We start from the raw sequence: 21,212 nt of genomic DNA on the forward strand, positions 1-21,212 counted from the left end.
AATGATACAGGAGAGCTTGGTTCTTGTCTCACGGAGTCGAAGAATGAACCTCGAGGACACAGGAGAGTGAGTAAAGTGATAGAAGTTTATTAAGGAAAGATACAGAGAAAGCTCTCAGGAGTGAGAGGGGTCCCAACACGACATGCTGCCACTGAGGCCTTGTAGGGTTGGCCTTGTAGGGTTGGCCTTCTACTGGAAGGCAACCAGGGAACCTACATCCTTTTAACATTATCTACTGATACCACCATTGAGTAAGGCTTAGTGATAACACCTTTAATGGCTTACTTCCCTTTTTAGAGTCTGGTGATTTTTTGTTGGCTACAAGTAGCTGTTATCACAAGACACCCTCCCCGCCCACACCTAGGGCAGGGTGGTCTGGCTTGTTCCCTCATCTCTGGTTTCCTTACCCCTCAGCGTTTTTGGGGATTTTTGTGAGCCTGCTTCCGTGGCCCCCTACCTAGCCCTGCCTAGCCCCATTTATCCCTAACTCAATAAGTCACGTAAAAATGGCTATTTACCACTTTTATGCCTCAAATGCCTGTTCCAGTAAGCTTCTCGTTTGTCATGGTGTCAAAATTAAAAGAAAAAAATTCAATCATAATTTTTGGTTTTATTCCACTTGACTTTCCTTTAGTTATTGAGCCGGTCTGAGCCATATTTTCCTTAAGCCACATTTCCTTTATATTCCTTTATATATATATATATATATACAGAGAGAGAGAGAGAGAGTCCATTCTGAAGGCTTGTCATAAGAATCACTTTAGCTTATTACCGGAGCCCACTGAGAGCAAGTAATCCGTCCTATTTGCCTGTCTGTTCCTAGTACCTACCCTGGAGCTTGTGCATGGTACATAATTGATAAATACCCATCCCTTTCTATATAAATAAAGTCTTTCTAAGCAGATCCTTGATTTTTAGGCATATCGAAGTGAAAATATTTTAGACTCATATAGGCAGGAGTTTGAATTCCAGCTATCCACTTTCAAGTTACATAACATTAAGCGCATAATTTGATCCTCATTTTCATCATTTATCGGATGAAAATTTAAAAAGAAGAAACAGCAAAACAGAGACAAAAGATCTTTCTACTTTACAGCATTATCGGAAATATGAATAATGTTGATTGTAAGGCCGGCTTTCCTTTTTCACTTGATCAAGTCAGATTTTGCTGTGCAGACTTTCGAATCTGATTACTATTCTCACCAGTTTCCAGAGGAAAAGCAGCCCATTCCCTCCCCTGGCCGGCCACAGAAGGTGCTTTGCTTAAAATAAGTGAATAGAGCTAACACAATTCATACCACTCTATGTCCTCTCCTGGCTTATGAAACAAGCTGTAGACTCAAAGTCAGAAAAAGCAAAGCCTGTTGTTTAAGGAAAAGTAAAACAGCAACAAAACTGTCCATTTCCTCCTACGGGAGCTATATTATGGGCTGTAGCTGTACTCTCCAACTAAAATTAGTCTTGGTATAGCTCTTTGCACCTCAACAAAAATGGCTTTTTCCTTCTTCTCTCTAAATTCCTTGATGTGGAACGGGACTTTGTAAGTTGAATTTCTTGTCTCTGGTTTCTCCATTGCTTATGACAAATCTGCATCAGTCTTTCAAACAACCTTGCCAAAATGTACTGGAAAACAGGGACTCATTGAGAGTTACTTGGCAATTTTAGTTTAATCAAATCCAAGTCTCCTAACACTTCCCTTCTCATTGGAGCAAGTCTATCCTGCTAGGAACAAATAGAACCCGGTGTTCAGCCTTGTGAGTGACACACATTTAGTAACCTTGCAATGGGTGACTGGCTAGTTGTGAGGGACCAAATGATATATTTATAAGCAGACTTTCTTTTCCTTTTAATTTCATAGTTTTTCTGCTTTCGCATATTTGATCGGAAAGGGAAGACACATGCCTCTCCTAATATCCCCGCCTGGGAAATAAAGTAGAATGGGGAGGAGGAATGCTGAGTGGTTCTGCAATCCAGTGAAGAGAGAAAACAAAGACAATGTGATAAAGAAAAAGAGGCCTTGTGCTGACTGAATGCCCTAACCTGAGGGCTTTGCAATTGCTTAGTCCATTATCTACATCCCCAGGATCAAATGTGAGATATTTAGAGATATTTATCAAAGAAAGGAGGAAATAAAGCCACAAAACAAGGTGAATTAATGCAGGGAAACCATTATGTTAAATGCATTCTCAGTATAGGAGAGCAAATTCAAATAAATGGGTAAAATACATGTATATATAAGAAAATATGATTTTATAAAATTTCAGAATAAGCGTGTTAGCAAAAGCATGTTGGCCGGCAGGATGTTTCCACTCTTATCATCATGACCACATTATGGCCGTAAAGTGAAACAAAAATAGGACTTATTATTAACATGTCCTTCTAGCAATGAATTCTATGGTATCATCTTTTTTAGTGGCAATCTTTCTTATTCTCTAGATGAGATGAATATTCATGCTTGTCTCCTGTGTTCCAGATAAAAGGAAATGATAGCACATTCCCTACTAAGTGAAAAAGTTAGCTCTGCACTTAACTGGCTTTCAACTGCAAACTACACAGAAAATATTGATGCAGATAACATAACAGGCTTTCATAAGAAACACGCAGATTTCATAGGTAAGAAAGAAATTAAGATTAATGATGCAATAATGGCTGCTTTAGTGTGTAGAAGATAGTTCCCTGTGGGCATTGTCTTTCTCATTTTTATACTTTATATATGGCCTTATTTTGAGAATAACTCTTACTTACCATAGAATCATTTTCGACACGAGCTGTTATTGTCATCTACAGATCACTGGTAGCCTATCACCATGTGTTTCTTTTTTACACAAATAAATGAACCTAACATGTGTATGATTCCACTTTATTCTCTGGTTTAGTCTTAAATCAAGAGAAGTAAATGCAAATGTACTCAAAGAAAAAAAATACTAGATATATAGGCTTTTAAAATTCTACTCGACCTCAGGTTTAAAATGGAGGAACAGTCAATTCTACAATTCTAGATAAGACTATGGAAAAACAATCATTTAAGAAACAATGGTTTTCCTAGCATTCAGCTATATAATTATGGCCTGGTCATTCTTAGACGCATTGTTGACGTTGTTTTGCTTTTAAAAAATTGAAACAAGGCAGGTGAAATGTCCTAAATGGTTGTGTGCTGGAGGTAGGAAAGAGATTGGAGGAGAGAGTGATTCTCAACAAAAATGTCAAAACTGAGAATATTTGCAAGGTGGAGATTTTGCCCAACTATGAATCAATTTCACTTCTTTATGCCGTTTGGGTTTACTAAATGAATGGATTCTCAAAAATTCATGGCAATGGTATCATGTTTTTGTAAACTGGCTAAAATTACAGATGTGTATATAAATCCGATACTGGTTTCACGATTTTTTTTTTTTCCTTAAAGCTTGAGATGTCTGCAGTACATTTGAATGAATCATTTCAAAACTAACTAGCATTTTATATATATATATATATATATATATATAAGTATCTTGAGTACAGGATTCAAAGTGATGACTCTTCTTACTTTAAAATACTAAAGAAGAGAGTCCTTAAATTTATGAGTGGTAGGATGATACTGCTTTTCTTAGGATAGTGCACTAAAAAAGTGAACATGCATTTCTATTGCTTTATTATTGTGCAGTGGCAGTATGTTTGGAAAGCAAGAAGAGACCACAAATGGCCACCATTTCCTTCCTCAGCCCCCTAAATATTTATTTACCTATAATTATATAATGTGTGTGTGTGTGTGTGTGTGTGTGTGTGTATAAAATTATCTTGTTGATTTACACCATACCATGCCTTCCACTCTCTTTTACAGGTATAGAGGGTAATGGATGTTCATGTGCAGATAGTCTTCCTTTCTTTCCACTTTGGGAAAATCCTCTAACCCTTGTGTGTGTGCACGTGCACGTATGTATGTGTGTCTCTCTGTGTGTGTCTATGCATTTGTATTTTGTTAGATTATGTTTAGAAATTAGAGAAACGATCAAGTACATGTCTTCTACAAAAATATTGCCATTCATGTTATTTTCTCTCAGTTCATAATCCAAATCGATTACTAAAGTTTGAGAACAATCTAATCACTGCTGTACATCTAAACTGTTACTCCACCATTTCTCCCTTTACTCCCCAGAGTAACTTTTCCCCTTCCAAGGCTAATGTCTCTCCTCAACATTTCATGAAAACCTCTGCATATTTCTTCTTTTGTACATTTTCTACTCTGATTACTACCTAATTCACTTGGTCTTTCTTTCCTTGGAGATCTCAAACAAGTCTAACTTTTTTAACCATTCTATTGATAAGTCCAGGATTAATCCCTGATTTCCCATTAGTCATTTATTTGACATGTTACTCATACTGTTTTGCATTTTTCTCTTTCTTTTTGTGAACATGTCTTGTTTCCATCAAATCTGTTCACATATGTGTTAGGGGTGGACAACATTCTTCAACAAGTAAACTATGGGGCAGCGCGGGTGGCTCAGCGCTGCCTTCAGCCCAGGGCCTGATCCTAGAGATCTGGGATCAAGTCCCACATCAGGCTCCCTGCATGGAGCTTGCTTCTCCCTCTCCCTGTGTCTCTGCCTCTCTCTCTGTGTCTCTCATGAATAAATAAATAAAATCCTTTAACCACCCCACCCCCCCCCAAAAAAACAAACAAACAGTAAACTACTGAGCCAAAAGATGCTCGGATTTAAGCCTGGCTCTACTGCTTATTAGTTGAGATAGATAGCAATTAAATTATCTTAGCTTCAGTTTTCCCATGGGAAAAATGCAAATGATGAAACCCACCTCAGGACATTATGATGAGAATAAAATAACTCATGTAAATAGCATGGTCCATCTGTGGCTCTGGAACAGTGAGATTTGGCTCTAGTGATTTGGCTCTAGTGATTTGGCTCTTCCCTATAGGTCAACAATTGGTTGGAGTTACCATATTTAAACGGGTACATCTCTTGGTTTGCTACCTCCCTTACCTCATTCCTTTCTTCTCTTTTCTGCTCCTGCCTGGTCCTTGTAGGTATTTCAATTTATAATCCTTGGACCACACCCTCTCTTCTCTTACTGTTTACCTCTCCAAAGATTACCCTCTCCCAAACACCAGCACATCACATACACTCTAGTATATATTGGAGTTTCCTCATTAACCTGTAGATAAATCCAAGCAAAACTGTAACTTTTAAAATGTTTTGCTATTTTATTAAATGAAGTTTTAAGGTGGATAATTTGTGTTTCAAATTGCAGCAACTTAAACATTGTTTTGAGTCTTGATGACAAGACTTTATCTTTTGATAAAGATAAGTAAATTATCAAATCAGGAAGGTTTTACTGAATACTATGATGCTGTAACCTACTAGAGATGACTCTGTGAGGCAGATTATCCTGCTGGGCTGTTAAAATAAATCGGTTTAAGAAAACAAAGCTATCAAAACTTCTTTTCACATTTAAATTCATGAAGAAGGAATTTAAAACTATCACTGGTTGTTAAGAGAAACTTCAATTGGGTAACTTGCCTCAGTGAACCCAAAAGTCCAAATCATTTCCTCTGGAAAGAATTACTTTAACCTAGTAAATATGGTATTCTTATACTAAAAAGTTGAGTATTAGAAGTATAACTGTGATCCCATTTTTGCTCCAAGAAATAGATTTACTTGGGACGTCTGGGTGGCTCAGTGGGTTAAGCAGCCGGCTCTTGGTTTTCGTTCAGGTCCATCTTGCGGTTGTGGGGTCAAGCCCCACATGGGGCTCTGTATTCAGTGTGAATCTGCTTCAGATTCCTTCTCCCTCTCCCTAGGCCCCTCCCACATACACTCTCTCTCTAAAATGAATAGATAAAATCTTTAAAAATAAAAAAAGAGAAAGATTTCCTTATTTGATTTTGATTTTCAAGCATATTTAAAAGGACCAGAATATTTAAAACTAACCATAAAATCATTTCAGGACAATTAAAGTTCTATCCACCTGGATACAGCTGAACATATTTTTCTTTAGAAAAGCAGAAGAGTGGAGTGCCTGGGTAGCTCACTTGGTTAAGTGTCTGCCTTTGGGTTTGGACATGATCCTGGGGGCCTAAGATCAAGCCCTGCATCAGGCTCCCTGCTCAGCAGAGACTCTGCTTCTCCCTCTGCCTGCTGAGAAATTGTCTGGGTTTGAAATCTGGATCCTCTATTTACAAACTGTGTAGTTACTTAACCTCTCTGTGTTTTACTCCTCATATCTGTAAAAGAAGGATAAAAATAGTACCAAACTCCTTGGACATAGGATTTGAAGTATAATACATGCAAAACACTGATAAGTAATAAATAATTGTTAACTGGCACTATTTTTCTTCAAAAGGATTTAATAAATTTAGACTGAGACCAAATGCTATCGTAGTTATAGATGTTGTCCATAAAATCTCTGTGCAGTTTGAATTTTTAATAACTTTATTTCTGTGTAGTATGGAGCAATGAACAAAATGCAACAGAGGAGGAATCTACTCAAAATGTAAATAAAATTGTTAATGATTTATCTGTTCTAACTATGTTTATTTTCCAGAGAACACACTTACTTTATGATAAATAGCTATATTAAAATGTATCCAAAATTGTAATGAATAGTTTGAAGTCTAAATATCTGCAATTAAACATTGAGTAAAAGTTTCTATTCATCCAAATGCAGAAGGCTGGCAATGGCTTCAATTCAGGTTATAGAGCTGGGGAGGAGAAAAGTAAATAAATTTGCATTATGCAAGTTATTCCCTCCTCTTACAGAAATAAATTGAGGAATCTGTGGGCATACTTACTATATAACAAAGATACTACATAATATAATCAATATCAATGTGTTTGCAATAAAACAGTTCTTTATAAGAATTTGAATACGAGTTTTTGATAAACTTCTTAACAATTATTTTATTTACTATTTCATGTAAGGTTATATTACAATTTATATATGTTGCATGATTTCAAGACCCTGAAGGTATAGGTAAAGGGTAGATAATTTATTTTGTTGATATGATTCTTCCTTGTACTCTATTATATGTTGGTATTATATGAGTATTTAACTGTCACGATAGCAACTATATTTATAGATAATCAAAGCCTGGACATTATTAATAAAATAAAGATATTCACAAGGACACTCTTTTAGCAAACCAAACTACTGCTCATTGGTTATTTCCTCACTAAAGATTGCCACAAATAAATTCCAACTAGCCATTAATGATCTAGCAGGATAGGGGAGACCAAAAAACTACATTGTATTTTACAGAAAAAGATAGGACAATTATTCATGATCAAGTAGGATTTTCTAGGGAATGAACTCATCTCACCAGTACATAAAAGCAATCCATTCAACTATAACACAATAAATTGCCTAAACCCCATTAAAATCTTGGAACTTGTTATCCTCTCCAGAAAATGACAGACACACTTCAGAGAAAATTGGAAACTGAAAATAAGTAATCAGGGATTTTTTTTTTTCTCAAAATATGGGTTAATTATTTCATCTGGTCAAAAAGGTGTGTGTATTTTTGTGTGATGCATGTGTGTGTGAGTGTGTGTGTGTGTGTGTGTATACAATAAGCCAGACACAATTCTAGATGTTGGAAATACAACAAGGAATTGGATACAATTCCCAGGCTCAAGGCACATACACTGGATGAGGCAAGTAAATCAAGCTGAGATTGGTGTGATAATTGCTGGATGACTGATTTAGGAAAGGTCACTGTGGAGTGCCATGGAAGGGAAACAAATTGGCCTCAGGGTTTCAGAAAATAGGCCTTGGAGTCAGGTAAACGTTGAAGAGAGCCATATATATATATATATATATATATATATATATATATATATATAATTTTTATATTATTATGTATATCATTAGACATATAATTGACTTAGAGTGCATAGATAGAAGGTTTCCCACCAGGTTTCTGGTGAGGACAAGGATAATAGTGACGGAAATAAGAAACACCAGTGTTAGACGTGTGTACGAAAGTTCTATCTGCCGTAACCAAAGAGTAATAAAGCTAGATCGGCATTAAGTGAACAAAGAGGCTTTCCACAGTGATGATACCCCTTTCTGTATGTCATATAGTACCTGCTTTGGGCCTCTGTTTATGCTGTCAAATAACACATATCTTTAAGGTAGGCGTTCTCCAACCCTAAGAAATGCAGATTCTCCAAGATAGAAAGTATACTTCTAAGAACATGGCGGAGCACTGCAAAGAGCTCTGAAACATTTGTCCAAAAACTTCAATTCTAATCAGGATTCTAATATGATTAATTGGATGAGTTATAGCAAGTTAGGTAATTGCTATGTGGCTCATTTGACTCATCTAAAAGCATAAGAATTGAGTTTGATGGTACTTAGTACCTCAACCAAGTCTAACATTCTTTGATAACATATACATTTTTGATGAACTCATGAAAGTAGGCATCTTTCCTATTGGAAAAGTTCCTAAGTTATTGCTCATCTATTAAGCTGTTTTTCATTCTTTATATTCAATTTGGACCAACACATGCCTGATAGAATTCAAAGGAACAGGACTGAACCATATGTGAATTTTAATATCACCTTCTTCTACAGCTCTTTCATTTGTGTTCAATGAGTTTTGCTTAGAGTTATTATGGGGAAATTATGAAATATAGATTAATGGTTGCATTTTTATGCTTTTGATGTGTTGTTTAATGAGGTATGTGCCGTTTTATATCTTACATCAAAGAGACATCTGTTAGAAACCTTCTTATCATACACATCAAGTGACTTTTGCACTAATAAGCATAATCATCTGAATAATGGAATACGGTATCTCTTTTTTTTTTACACCGATGAACTTACCTTATATATTTAGTTTCCATTTTGAAACTTTGGAATTAAAATTTCACTTATTATTGGACATAGCTTTCCTGCAATAAACTTAAATGCTATGTAAGATTAGAGGAACAATCAAAAGATACAAACATATAGTAGTCCTCAAGGCCACAGAATATAGTCAGGGAATTGCCATAATGGTGTGGCCTGCATCATTAGTGGTTTCTGCAGAAGTTATCGATCACTTTGGATTTTTCCTGTGCATTTCCAGTCACAGAAAAATCATTAATTTGATGAAATAGTCATCATATTCTAAAGTTAAAACGAGACATCAGTTCAAGTTAAATAATAGTTCAAACAAAATCACCATATTGATGATAAGATTCCTTGCACCACCTGCTCTCACAGCATCTTTCCACCAAGGCCTGCATGGTTTAAAATCAAATTGCCCTTTCAGTGAAATATGAAGTGTGTCAATATTTTCTGCATTGCTAAAGTAAATCAGCAAGATGTAAGATGTTTTTGTAAGACATAATACCATAGAATAAACTATAAAATCAAAGAAATCAGACCACTACTATGCAATCTACCATCCTGGGGTTATGTTTTTCTGGTTTTGTTTTTGTTTTTTGTTTTTTTTTTCTGTGTGTGTGTTTTTTTTTTTTTTTTTTTTTTTTTTTTGCATGTAAACATAAAGATTTTACACAAGCCCATAAGAAACAGACAAGGGCTCTGGTGGGCAAATTCCTGATATCCCTTAGTAAGCAAGATGGAATGTAGTTACTAACCAATTAATTATAATATATTAAGGCTGAAATACCAAGTATTCAATAATTTCTCAGGGCAGATGAATAAACTATTACTAGCATGGCAATTACAGACAGCTCCCAACTTAATGATTTTTTGAGTCTATGATGGTGTGAAGGCAGTACGCATTCAGTGGAAATCATACTTGGAATTTTCATCTTTTCCTGCACTCGTGAGATGCAGTATGACATTCTTGTTAAATTGCATAATGGTGGCCACACAATCACAAAGGCAAACAACTAACATACTTAAAACTATTCTGTACCCATATACCTATTTTGTTTTCACTTTCAATACAGTATTCAAGAAATCACATGAGATACTTGGCACTTTTGAGGCACTTGTGCGGCTCAGTCAATTAAGCATCCAACTCCTGGTTTCAGCTCAGTCATGAGATCTAGCCCCAAGTTGGGATCCAAGCTCAGCTCAGAGTCCGCTTGAGATTATCCTTCTCTCCCTTTCTCCTGCCCCACCCTCTCTTCCTCTCTCTCATTAAATAAATAAAATATTTTTTTAAAAAAAAAGGATATTTAACACTTTTTACACTTTCTGAAAACTTATGCTAGATGATTTTGTCCAACTCTGTAGGCTACTGCAAGTGTTCTGAGCACATTTAAGGTGGGTTTGGCTAAGCCATGACATTCAGTAGGTTTAGGTGTATTAAATGCATTTTTGACTTACTGTATTTTCACTTTATGATGGGTTTATCATGATGTAACTCCATAGTAAGTCCAGGAAGATCTGGATTGCATTATGGCTGTCGTTCCCATATGTAAAATTCCAAGTAAAAGTATTTAGTGAGTTTTTCACCTAAAAGAGAGTAAAACATAAAACTTGTTTTAGTATTGAAATAAACAGCTCTATTTAAACAATGAAAAACACAAACACTGTCCTTTAAAAAGCTTAATTTTATATATATTACAAAATTGATGCATTAATAGCTGTTTTAAAACTAGACTATACAACAAATTAATGGAAATATTATATTGGATAGAAGAAGCTTTCCCAGAAAATGAAATCAGAGCTATTAAGGTGCTATTAAGAACAAACAACAGGGCAGCTCTGGTGGCTGAACGGTTTAGCGCCAGCTTCAGCCCAGGGCCTGATCCTAGAGACCAGGGATCGAGTCCCACGTTGGGTTCCCTGCATGGAGCCTGCTTCTCCCTCTGCCTGTGTCTCTGCCTCTCTCTCTCTCTCTCTCTGTCTGTCTGTCTTTCATGATTAAATAAATAAAAATTAAAAAAAAAAAGAAAAAACAACAACAACAACTACACATACAACAGCAGTGCTCCATCAAACTTAGGATCAAGTTTCAAGTTTCTGGCCTTCTCTTAGGTTATTTTCTGAGCTCACTCAAACCAAGCCTTCTGGGCTTCATTTTCCTTGTCTTTAAAATGAAAGAAATTCAGTTTAAGGAACCTAAGGTCACAATAAAATAATACATATTTCATTCTTTAACAATATATTTCAGTTTATTCACAATTTTAATTTTTAAAATATTATTTTTTTAAGAATTAATCATTTATTTTATTTTTGCAGGAAAGAGAGAATGCACCCACTCCAGGGTGGGGAAGGGCAGAGGGAGAGGAAGAGAGAGTCCCAAGAAGACTCCCCAGGGAGGGCAGAGCCTGACACAGGGCTTGATCCTATGACCCCAAGATCATGACCTGAGCCAAAACCAAGAGTTAGACACTTAACTGACTGTGCTACCCTGGCACCCCTATTCACAGCAACTTTAAAGATATAGCTTCAAAGCTATTGTTGTAATAGAGAATAGCTCCTGTTTTTCTCCATTTTTAAAATCCTGCAAAGCCTGCTCTGGATCAGTCACTCTTCTAGATAAAAACTACCTAATGTGGGGCAGCCCAGGTGGCTCAGCAGTTTAGCGCTGCCTTCAGCCCAAGGTGTGGTCCTGGAGACCCAGGATCGAATCCCACGTCGGGCTCCTGGCATGGAGCCTGCTTCTCCCTCTGCCTGTGTCTCTGCCTCTCTCTCTCTCTCTCTCTCTCTCTCTCTCATGAATAAGTAAATTAAATCTTAAAAAAAAAAAACCTACATAATGTAAATATCATATTGTTTTAAATTCTAACTAAGCAAATATATCCCTCACCATTAATCCATATGTGTTGATTAGTTATGAGACAGTTCTATCAACTGTCTGTAGCATGCTACATTACTGTAACTGTGTTGATCTTTTTCTGTATCTCAGCATTTCAGATAAATTACTAAGTCTCAGTTGACATTTGAATTAAAATTTCTCTGTCTCATTCCTACAATTTTTGGAAAAGGCTTTGAGAATCCAGGGCATAACCATTTAATCTTACTTCTGTTTGACCTTGGTTACCTCAGCTCAGAACAATATACAACATGTCATCCATCTCAATTCCTAAACTTTATGCCCTTTATCTCATTTCGTATGTAATAAATTGCCTTTTATATGTATAGCTCTGAAAAATGACTTGAGAAGAAGAGAAAGATTAGGTTTTAAGACTAAGAATGGGGGCAAAAAATCCACTTTTAAGCAAAAAGTAAATGTCCTCCTAAATGTAAGGGAGTATGCTGAAGATGCTTTTGCTAAAGCAGAAGGTAGAAAGACTATGAGGAAAAATTTTCAGAACTTTTTTAAATGGAAAATTATAATTGAAAGAGCTCACTGGGTATCAGATAATATCTGTGGGTTGTTTCATTAAGGAAGATGATTTCCCAAATATGTGTGTATATATGTATATATGACTGTGTGTATATATATTCTCATATTTTACAGCAATTCTGTTTTCGATGTTGAGTAAAACACTCATTTTTAAAATTATCTGTGACCTTGCAATCCTCATAAAGTATTCTTAAAAATAATCAAATGAATCAGAAGTTTCCAGATTTAATTATAAAAAATTCATGGGCAGAGTGACAACTTTTAAAGTGTATTACAAGTATGCAATCAAAACAACTGATAACAGGAAAGTTTATAGGAAAAAGAACTGAGTTCATCAATAAAAAAAAAATATAAGGAGGAAAAGGTAACCAACAGGTTAAAAGAGAATTAAAGGAGAAATCAGCTAAATTTGATATGTGAATTTTATTTGGATTGTGATTCATATAAACCAACTACAATTCTCCTCCCCCATAAAGAAAATTCATTGAAAATTCACCGAATATTTAAAATACGGAGGAATTATTGTTTCTTTAGGGAAAAAATATGATAAGCCTGATATGTTTCACTGGTCACTAATTCAAGATGTGTCACCTAAGTATTAGTATATTGTCTAATAAGTAGTTACACAGCAAACTTTTGTTGAATGTTATTTTATTTTATTCATTAATATTTAAATATGTAGAGTAAAAGTAAATAGTGCAAAGTCATAAATTGCAAGTACATAAAAATCTTAAAAATCATATGCTGTCTGAGAGTCATTACAAAGAGTTCAGGACACATTAATTTATTTAAATTTGTATGCTACATCAAAATAGTTTAATTTCTCTCTCAGACCTTGTTCTTTATGGTGAAGGTCAAAGGTTTAAATTTACATGCTCATATCTCTTTTTGAATTCCAACATAGTCCTAATTGAAATTTGACATATATGCCTATTAGTTGAAATTATTCCTTTTCCATGCTTCATTAACAATGCACTTTACTATACTACAACGATAATGCTCATAATAAAAGTCTCCTATGCAATGTGGATTACATTGAAACATGATTGATTATCTCGAATGTAACATGGAATTCATATTATAAAATTTCATATGGTGAAATTGAGTCTGTGACTAGAATTTAAATATAAACTGAAAGAAGCAACAACAGTTATCATTGCATGAAAATGAACAAAATTTTGAGAAACAATTCTTTTTCTTTCTTTCTTTTTTTTTTTTTTTTTTACTTGGCTATATACCAGTTAGAGATAGATATGACATTCAGGACTTTAGTCAAGACATTTTATTTTTCAGTATTATTTAGGGAGTGATATCACCAAGATGGCAACCCAGGTCATTCCTGACTTTGCTTCCCCTCAAAGAAGAGCAATGGATGTCTATTCAAAACAAGACACCACTAAATCCTAGAATACGGGGCTGAGTCTGAAGTAACCCCTTCATCTAAGAGACATGACAGACTGTATTAGAAGGGTAAGAGAATTTAGCCACACAGTGACCACATTCCCTCCCCCAGGCCAGCACCCCACCACCCAGACAGGTTTCCTGAGCCTTAGCTCCTCCCCTGGGAAAAGAAAACACAGAGGAGAACCAGCCTCCCCCTGCACTGTGGGTCACTTTACTTAGGTGGCCCTTACTCCGACTATGCACCATGGGGACTGTCAGGGAATCTTCATATCCTCCCATTGGGAATCTGCCTGGCAGGTGAGGGGGAAGAGGCAGGTGTTCCGAAAACCAGTACTGGGATTCTGGTAGATCGTTTATAGCTTTAGGGCTCAGGTAGTTCTACCAGCAGCTTCACCCATCAGCAGAAACAAGTTGTGGAATATCCTGACCAGGGAACTCAGCAGAATGCAAATCTGCCTCATTTGGATCCTCAAATAGAGAGTTTTGTCAGCCCAAGAGTCTGGTTTGTCCATATTCAGGCAAGGTGCTGAGTCACAGTACCACTCATTGTGGAAAGTATCCCCTAGCCCCACTTGAACAGAAGAGCTTGTGACAACTCCTCAAGTATGCAGTTCAGTGACCCTTGAGCCAAGAGGCGGACAAGCAGAACTGATATGTCCCAAAGCAAAGCCGGTACTTCACATGGAGACTCCTGTACTCTGCACAGGCAGGGGGATTAATTCACAGCCAAGGCTGAGGGGAGCTCCTAGCCCTTCCCAGCAAGAGAGACTTTGGAAAACTAAGAGTAGCCTGGAGTGTCTTCTCCCTTTGATTCCTAGGCAAGGGAGCTGAGACATAGACCCACCCGCTGTGGTGAAAGTCTTCTGGCCCTATCTGATGAGAAAACCTGTGACAATTCCTAGAAGCTGAGCAGCTCAGTGGCACCTGAGCCCAGAGTCAGGGAAACAGAGCTGATCACCCTCAGGGCAAAGCCAGTGGCCCTGCTCAGCCAAAAAACTGGAAGGTGCAGGTTGGCTTGAGTTAGACAACAACCTAAGAACTTTACCAGATTTAGAGCTGCTTCTCCCACTGTGCCCACGCAGGAAATCTCATTTATATTCCTGCTCATCACAGAATACAGCCTTCAGCTTATCTGGCCAGAGAAGCTAACAAGAGCACACAGGACACTGCACAGTCAATTCAATAGCCCAACATATAGTCACACTTGAATAGAGACCGCAGACCTGGCTTCCCTTGTCTGTAGAGCAAAACCAGGGGCCTCCTGACCAGGGGATTCTGTGCATACTCAGGCCTGATTCAGGCTCCCAAATATCCAGGTTGTACAGGCCCTGAGCCCTGGCTTGTTATCCTGCCAGGGCAAGGAAGCTAATTCACAGCCCTGTCTATTACTGAACAACCATCTAGTAAACCAGACCAAATAATTCAAGAAATTGCAGAGCCCATCCTACAGCCTCACTTGGGTAGGGATCCAAGCCAGTAGTCCTTGCCAACTGTTTTTAACCAGTGACAAACCCTCACCTCGTTCCTATCTGCAGAGCTAAAACAAGTGCCTCACCCCAAAATAAATCATAATAGGAAGCTCCATTTGTGCAGACATTACCAGCAGACACATCGAGAAGCCCAAACTGAGTTGACTGGTGAAAAACTGTCTCTACAATAGCAAACCTGTAAAATCTGGAAGAGGAACCAAATTACTCAAAAGCACAGATACCAATGTAAGGAATCAAGGATCACCAAAAATCAGGAAAGTATTATACCATCAAAATAAACTAATAGAGATCTAATAGAAGACCCTAAAGAAATGAAAACTATGAGCTCTCAGGCAAATAATTTAAAATAATCCTCTTAAGGAAATTTAGTGAACTATAAGAAAACACAGACAACTAACAAAATTAGGAGAACAATGCACAAACAAAACAAATAGTTTGATAAGGAAATAACAAGAATTAAAAAAAAAAAATCCTAGAGTTGAAAAATGGAAATTACTACTCTTCTGAATAGTCAGTAGAGGCTAGAGGCTAAGAGGAACTTAAAGGTGAAAAAAAGGTTTCTGAGAGAATTGGAAAGGAAAACACAACAGATCAGGTTTTATGGGATCCAAGTAAAGCAAGTCTAAGAGCGAAGTTCATAGCAATAAACATTTACATCAATAAGCAAAAAATATTCCAAATAATCTAACTCTATGCCTGAGGGAACTAGAAAAAAGAAGTCCAAACTGAGTCCAAAGTTAGTAGAAGAAAGGAAATAATAAAGTTTAGAACAGAAATAATTAACATAGAAATCAGAAAAACAAGAGAATAGAGTAACTAAATAGGAATTGTTTTTGTTTTTTTTTTAATATAAACAAAATTGAGAAACCGTTAGCTACACCAACCAAGGGAAAAAGAGAAAGGACATCAATCAACAACACTATAAATAAAAAAAGGAGACATAACTGACAACGAAGAAATTCAAAGGATAATGAGGTTACTATGAACAACTACATGCAAACGAACTGGATATTCTAAAAGAATGAAAAAAATTCTTAGAAATGTGTAACTTGCCAAGACTGAATCAGGAAGAAATAGAAAATCTGAATAGAAAAATAACTAGTGATTAAAACCTCTCAAACAACAACAACAACAACAACAACAACTACAAAAAACCAAAATGAACAAAAAAATCCCACCAAAACAAGATGACTTCCCTGGTGATTATTACCAAGCATTTAAAGAATGAATACCGGGATCCCTGGGTGGCGCAGCGGTTTAGCGTCTGCCTTTGGCCCAGGGCGCGATCCTGGAGACCCAGGATCGAATCCCACATCAGGCTCCTGGTGCCTGGAGCCTGCTTCTCCCTCTGCCTATGTCTCTGCCTCTCTCTCTCTCTCTCTCTCTGTGACTACCATAAATAAATAAAACATTTAAAAAAAAATAAAAAAAAAATAAAAAAATAAAGAATGAATACCAATCTTTCACGAAGTCTTCTAAAAACTTGAAGAGGAAGAAATATTCCCAAACTCATTTTATGATACCAGCATCATCCTGATACCAAAACCAAATAAAGATACTAGAAAAGAAAACTATAGACCAATATCCCTGATAAATATGAATGTAAAAATTCTCAACAAAATACTAGCAAACCAAATTTACCAGCACATTAAAGGGATCATTCACCATAATCAAATGGGATTAATCCCTGGGATATAAGAATGGTTCAACATATGGAAATCAATCAGTGATATATATACATATATATATGATAATTAATATACTTAATAATAATATATATTAATAGAAAAAGGAAAACAATCATATGATCACCTCAACAGATTCAGGAAGAAGCATTCAACAAAATTTGACATCCATTCATGATAAAAACTGAGCAAATTAGGCATGGAAGAAACATATCTAAAGATAATAAAGGCCATACATGTCACAAGCCCAGAATTAACATCATACTCAGTTATGAAAGGATGACAGTATTTTTCTTTGTGTTCAGGAACAAGACAAGGGTACTCACTCTCTTACCACTGCTATTCACCATAATACTGGAAGTCCTAGCTAGAGCAATCAAGCAAGAAAAAAGAAATAAAAGGTATCAGAATTGGAAAGGAAAAAGTAAAAATTTATCTTTTGTATACAACATGATTTTATATATAGAAAATCAAACAGGGCAGCCGGGGTGGCTCAGCAGTTTAGCACCACCTGAAGCCCAAGGCATGACCCTGGAGACCTGGGATCGAGTCCCATGTCAGGCTCCCTGATGGAGCCTGCTTCTCCTTCTGCCTGTGTCTCTGCCTTTCTCTGTGTGTGTGTGTCTCATGAATAAATAAATAAAGTCTTTAAAAAAGAATGACTCAAAAAGCTGTTAGATCTAATCAGTGAGTTTAGTAAAGTTGTAAGGTACAACATTAATAGACAAAAGTTAGTAGCATTTCTATACACTAACAACAAATTTTCTGAAAAAGAGGATTTTCTTTTTCACTTACAACATCAAAAATAATACTTAGAAATAAGTTTAACTAAGGGCATGAAGAATATCTACTCTGAATACTATAAGACATTGATAAAAGAAATTGAAGACACACCAATAAACGGAAAGACATCTCATATTTGGAATTGTAAGAATTAATATAGTTAAAATAGCAATACTGTAGAAGCCATCTGATATTGTATTGCTCATTCATCAAATTTTAATACTATATAGCAGTACTATAAAAGCCATAGAGGGATCCCTGGGTGGCGCAGCGGTTTGACGCCTGCCTTTGGCCCAGGGCACGATCCTGGAGACCCGGGATCGAATCCCACGTCGGGCTCCCGGTGCATGGAGCCTGCTTCTCCCTCTGCCTGTGTCTCTGCCTCTCTCTCTCTCTCTCTCCCTCTCTCTGTGTGTGACTATCATAAATAAATAAAAATTAAAAAAAAAAAAAAGCCATAGAGATTGAATGCAGCCTCATCAAGATTCCAATGGCATATTTTATAGGGGATAGAAAAAAAGAAAACACTCCTAAAACATATGTAAAACCACAAAAGACATCAAATAGCCAAATAAATCCTAAGAAAGAACACAACATAAGGTACCACACTTCCGGATTTCAAGCTGTATTATATAAAGTTATGATCATCAAAATAGTATGGTACTGTCATAAAAAACAGACATAGTTGGGCAGCTCAGCGGTTTAGTGCCACCTTCGGCCCAGGGCCTGATCGTGGGGTCCCGGGATCGAGTCCCACGTCGGGCTTCCTGCATGGAGCCTGCTTCTCCCTCTGCCTGTGTCTCTACCTCTGTGTGTGTGTGTGTGTGTGTGTGTGTGTGTGTGTGTGTGTGTCTCATGAATGAATAAATAAAATCTTAAAAAAAAAAAAAAAAGACATAGAACAGTGGAACAGAACCAAGAGCCTAGAAAGAAACCTAAGCATTTACAGTCAACTAATATTTGACAAGGGAGCCAAACTACTCAATGAAGAAAAGATGAGCTCTTCAGTACATAGCACTGGGATAATTCAATTTTCACATGTAAAATAATGAAAATGAAATTATTTCACATGTAAAATAATAATGAATACTTATTGTACTTACAAAAAAAAAATGGACAAAGACTTAAATGTAAGACCTGAAACCATGACACTCCAAAACAAAATTATAAAAATAAGCTCCTTCGCATAGGTCTTTGTAATGACTTTTTTAATATGACACTTGAAGCACAAGCAACAAAATAAAAAAATAAATAAATAAATAAAACTGCATCAGCGCTAAAAGCTTCTGCACAGAAAGAGAAACCAACAACAAAGTGAAAAGACAACCTATAAATTAGGAAAAAATACTTGTAAACTATGTACCTGACAAGGGGTTAATAACCAAAATATATAATGAATTCATACAAGTCAATAGTAAAAAAGAAAAAAAAGCAAATAACCCAATTAAAAGCTGAGCAAAGACCCTGAACAGACACTTCACCAAAGAAGATATACAAAAGGCCAAGAAGTACACGAAGAGATGCTGAACATCTCTGTCATTAGGGAAATACAAGTTAAGATCACAATTGAGTTATCATCTCATGCCTGCTAGAATGGCCATTATCAAAAAGACAAACGATAACAATGCGGATTCATGGACGCAGAGAAAAGGAACCCTTGCGCATTGTTGGCAGACTTATAAATTGGTTATAAAGGATCTTCAAAAAGTTAAAAAAAAGAACTAGTATTCTATTGATCCAGCACTGATCCAGCAATTCCTTTTCTGTGAATATGTCCAGAAGTAATTGAAGACACTAAATCAAAAAGATACGTGTTCCTTCATGTTCATAGCAGCATTATGTACAATAGTCAAGACATAGAAACAACCTAAGTGCCCATCAATAGACGAAGAAAGAAATTGTGGAGAGCGTGTATGTGTCCGTGCACACGTGTGCACATAGAATGGAATATTATTCAGTCATAAAAATGAGGAATCCTTGACATTTGCAACAACTTGGATAGTGCTTGAAGTATTATGCCAAGTGAAATAAATCAGACAAATAAAGACAAACCCTATAATACTGTATGATCTCATTTACATGTGAAACCAAAAAAAAAAAAAAAAAAAGAAAGAAACAAAACAAAAAACAAAGAAAAGCAAACAACTCACAGAAAAAATGATCAGACATCTGCTTACCAGAGGCCAAGGCTGGGGAGGAAGGGATTGGAGGTAGCTGGTCAAAAGGTACAAACTTCCACTCATCAGACAAATAGTGCTAGAGGTGTAATGTATGGCATGAGGACTACAGCTAACACTGCTGAATAACATACAGAAAAGCCTTTAGGAGTGTAAGTCCTAAGAGATCACATAATAAGAATTTTCCCCCTTTATTCTTTTCTTCCTTCTTTTTTTTTAATAAAATAATTTTTATTGGTGTTCAATTTACCAACATACAGAATAACACCCAGTGCTCATCCCGTCAAGTGTCCCCCTCAGTGCCCGTCACCCAGTCACCCCCACCCCCTGCCCACCTCCCCTTCCACCACCCCCAGTTCGTTTTCCAGAGTTAGGAGTCTTTATGTTCTGTCTCCCTTTCTGATATTTCCCACACATTTCTTCTCCCTTCCCCTATATTCCCTTTCACTATTATTTATATTCCCCAAATGAATGAGAACATACACTGTTTGTCCTTCTCCGACTGACTTACTTCACTCAGCATAATACCCTCCAGTTCCATCCACGTGGAAGCAAATGGTGGGTATTTGTCGTTTCTAATGGCTGAGGAATATTCCATTGTATACATAGACCACATCTTCTTTATCCATTCACCTTTCAATGGACACCGAGGCTCCTTCCACAGTTTGGCTATTGTGGACATTCCTGCTAGAAACATCGGGGTGCAGGTGTCCCAGCGTTTCATTGCATCTGAATCTTTGGGGTAAATCCCCAACAGTGCAATTGCTGAGTCGTCGGGCAGGTCTATTTTTAACTCTTTGAGGAACCTCCACACAGTTTTCCAGAGTGGCTGCACCAGTTCACATTCCCACCAATAGTGTAAGAGGGTTCCCTTTTCTCCGCATCCTCTCCAACATTTGTGGTTTCCTGCCTTGTTAATTTGCCCCATTCTCACTGGTGTGAGGTGGTATCTCATTGTGGTTTTGATTTGTATTTCCCTGATGGCAAGTGATGCGGAGCATTTTCTCATGTGCGTGTTGGCCATGTCCATGTCTTCCTCTGTGAGATTTCTCTTCATGTCTTTTGCCCATTTCATGATTGGATTGTTTGTTTCTTTGCTGTTGAGTTAAGAAGTTCTTTATAGATCTTGGAAACTAGCCCTTTATCTGATACGTCATTTGCAAATATCTTCTCCCATTCTGTAGCTTGTCTTTGAGTTTTGTTGACTGTATCCTTTGCTGTGCAAAAGCTTTTTATCTTGATGAAGTCCCAATAGATCATTTTTGCTTTTGTTTCTTTTGTCTTCGTGGATGTATCTTGCAAGAAGTTACTGTGGCCAAGTTCAAAAAGGGTGTTGCCTGTGTTCTCCTCTAGGATTTTGATGGAATCTTGTCTCACATTTAGATCTTTCATCCATTTTGAGTTTATTTTTGTGTCTGGTGCA

The 21,212-nt window shown here is 36.7% G+C and overlaps 1 long non-coding RNA gene across 5 annotated transcripts in view; it reads left to right on the forward strand.

The window, feature by feature from the left end:
• The window catches only part of LOC102156717, a 108,742-nt gene that overhangs the window by 41,150 nt on the left and 46,380 nt on the right, over nt 1–21,212 (forward strand). For 2 of the 5 annotated variants that reach the window (XR_005384946.1, XR_005384950.1), the window contains 3 exons: nt 1,859–2,147; nt 2,474–2,613; nt 9,900–10,103. This is a non-coding gene — a long non-coding RNA (uncharacterized LOC102156717). Of the gene's footprint in view, nt 1–1,858; nt 2,148–2,436; nt 2,614–9,899; nt 10,104–21,212 lie in introns of those variants that run through there. The other 3 variants (XR_005384948.1, XR_005384949.1, XR_005384947.1) reach the window with 3 other exon arrangements.

Source organism: Canis lupus, chromosome 37 (genome assembly GCF_011100685.1).
Source record: "Canis lupus familiaris isolate Mischka breed German Shepherd chromosome 37, alternate assembly UU_Cfam_GSD_1.0, whole genome shotgun sequence".
Classification (NCBI taxonomy): Eukaryota; Metazoa; Chordata; class Mammalia; order Carnivora; family Canidae; genus Canis; species Canis lupus.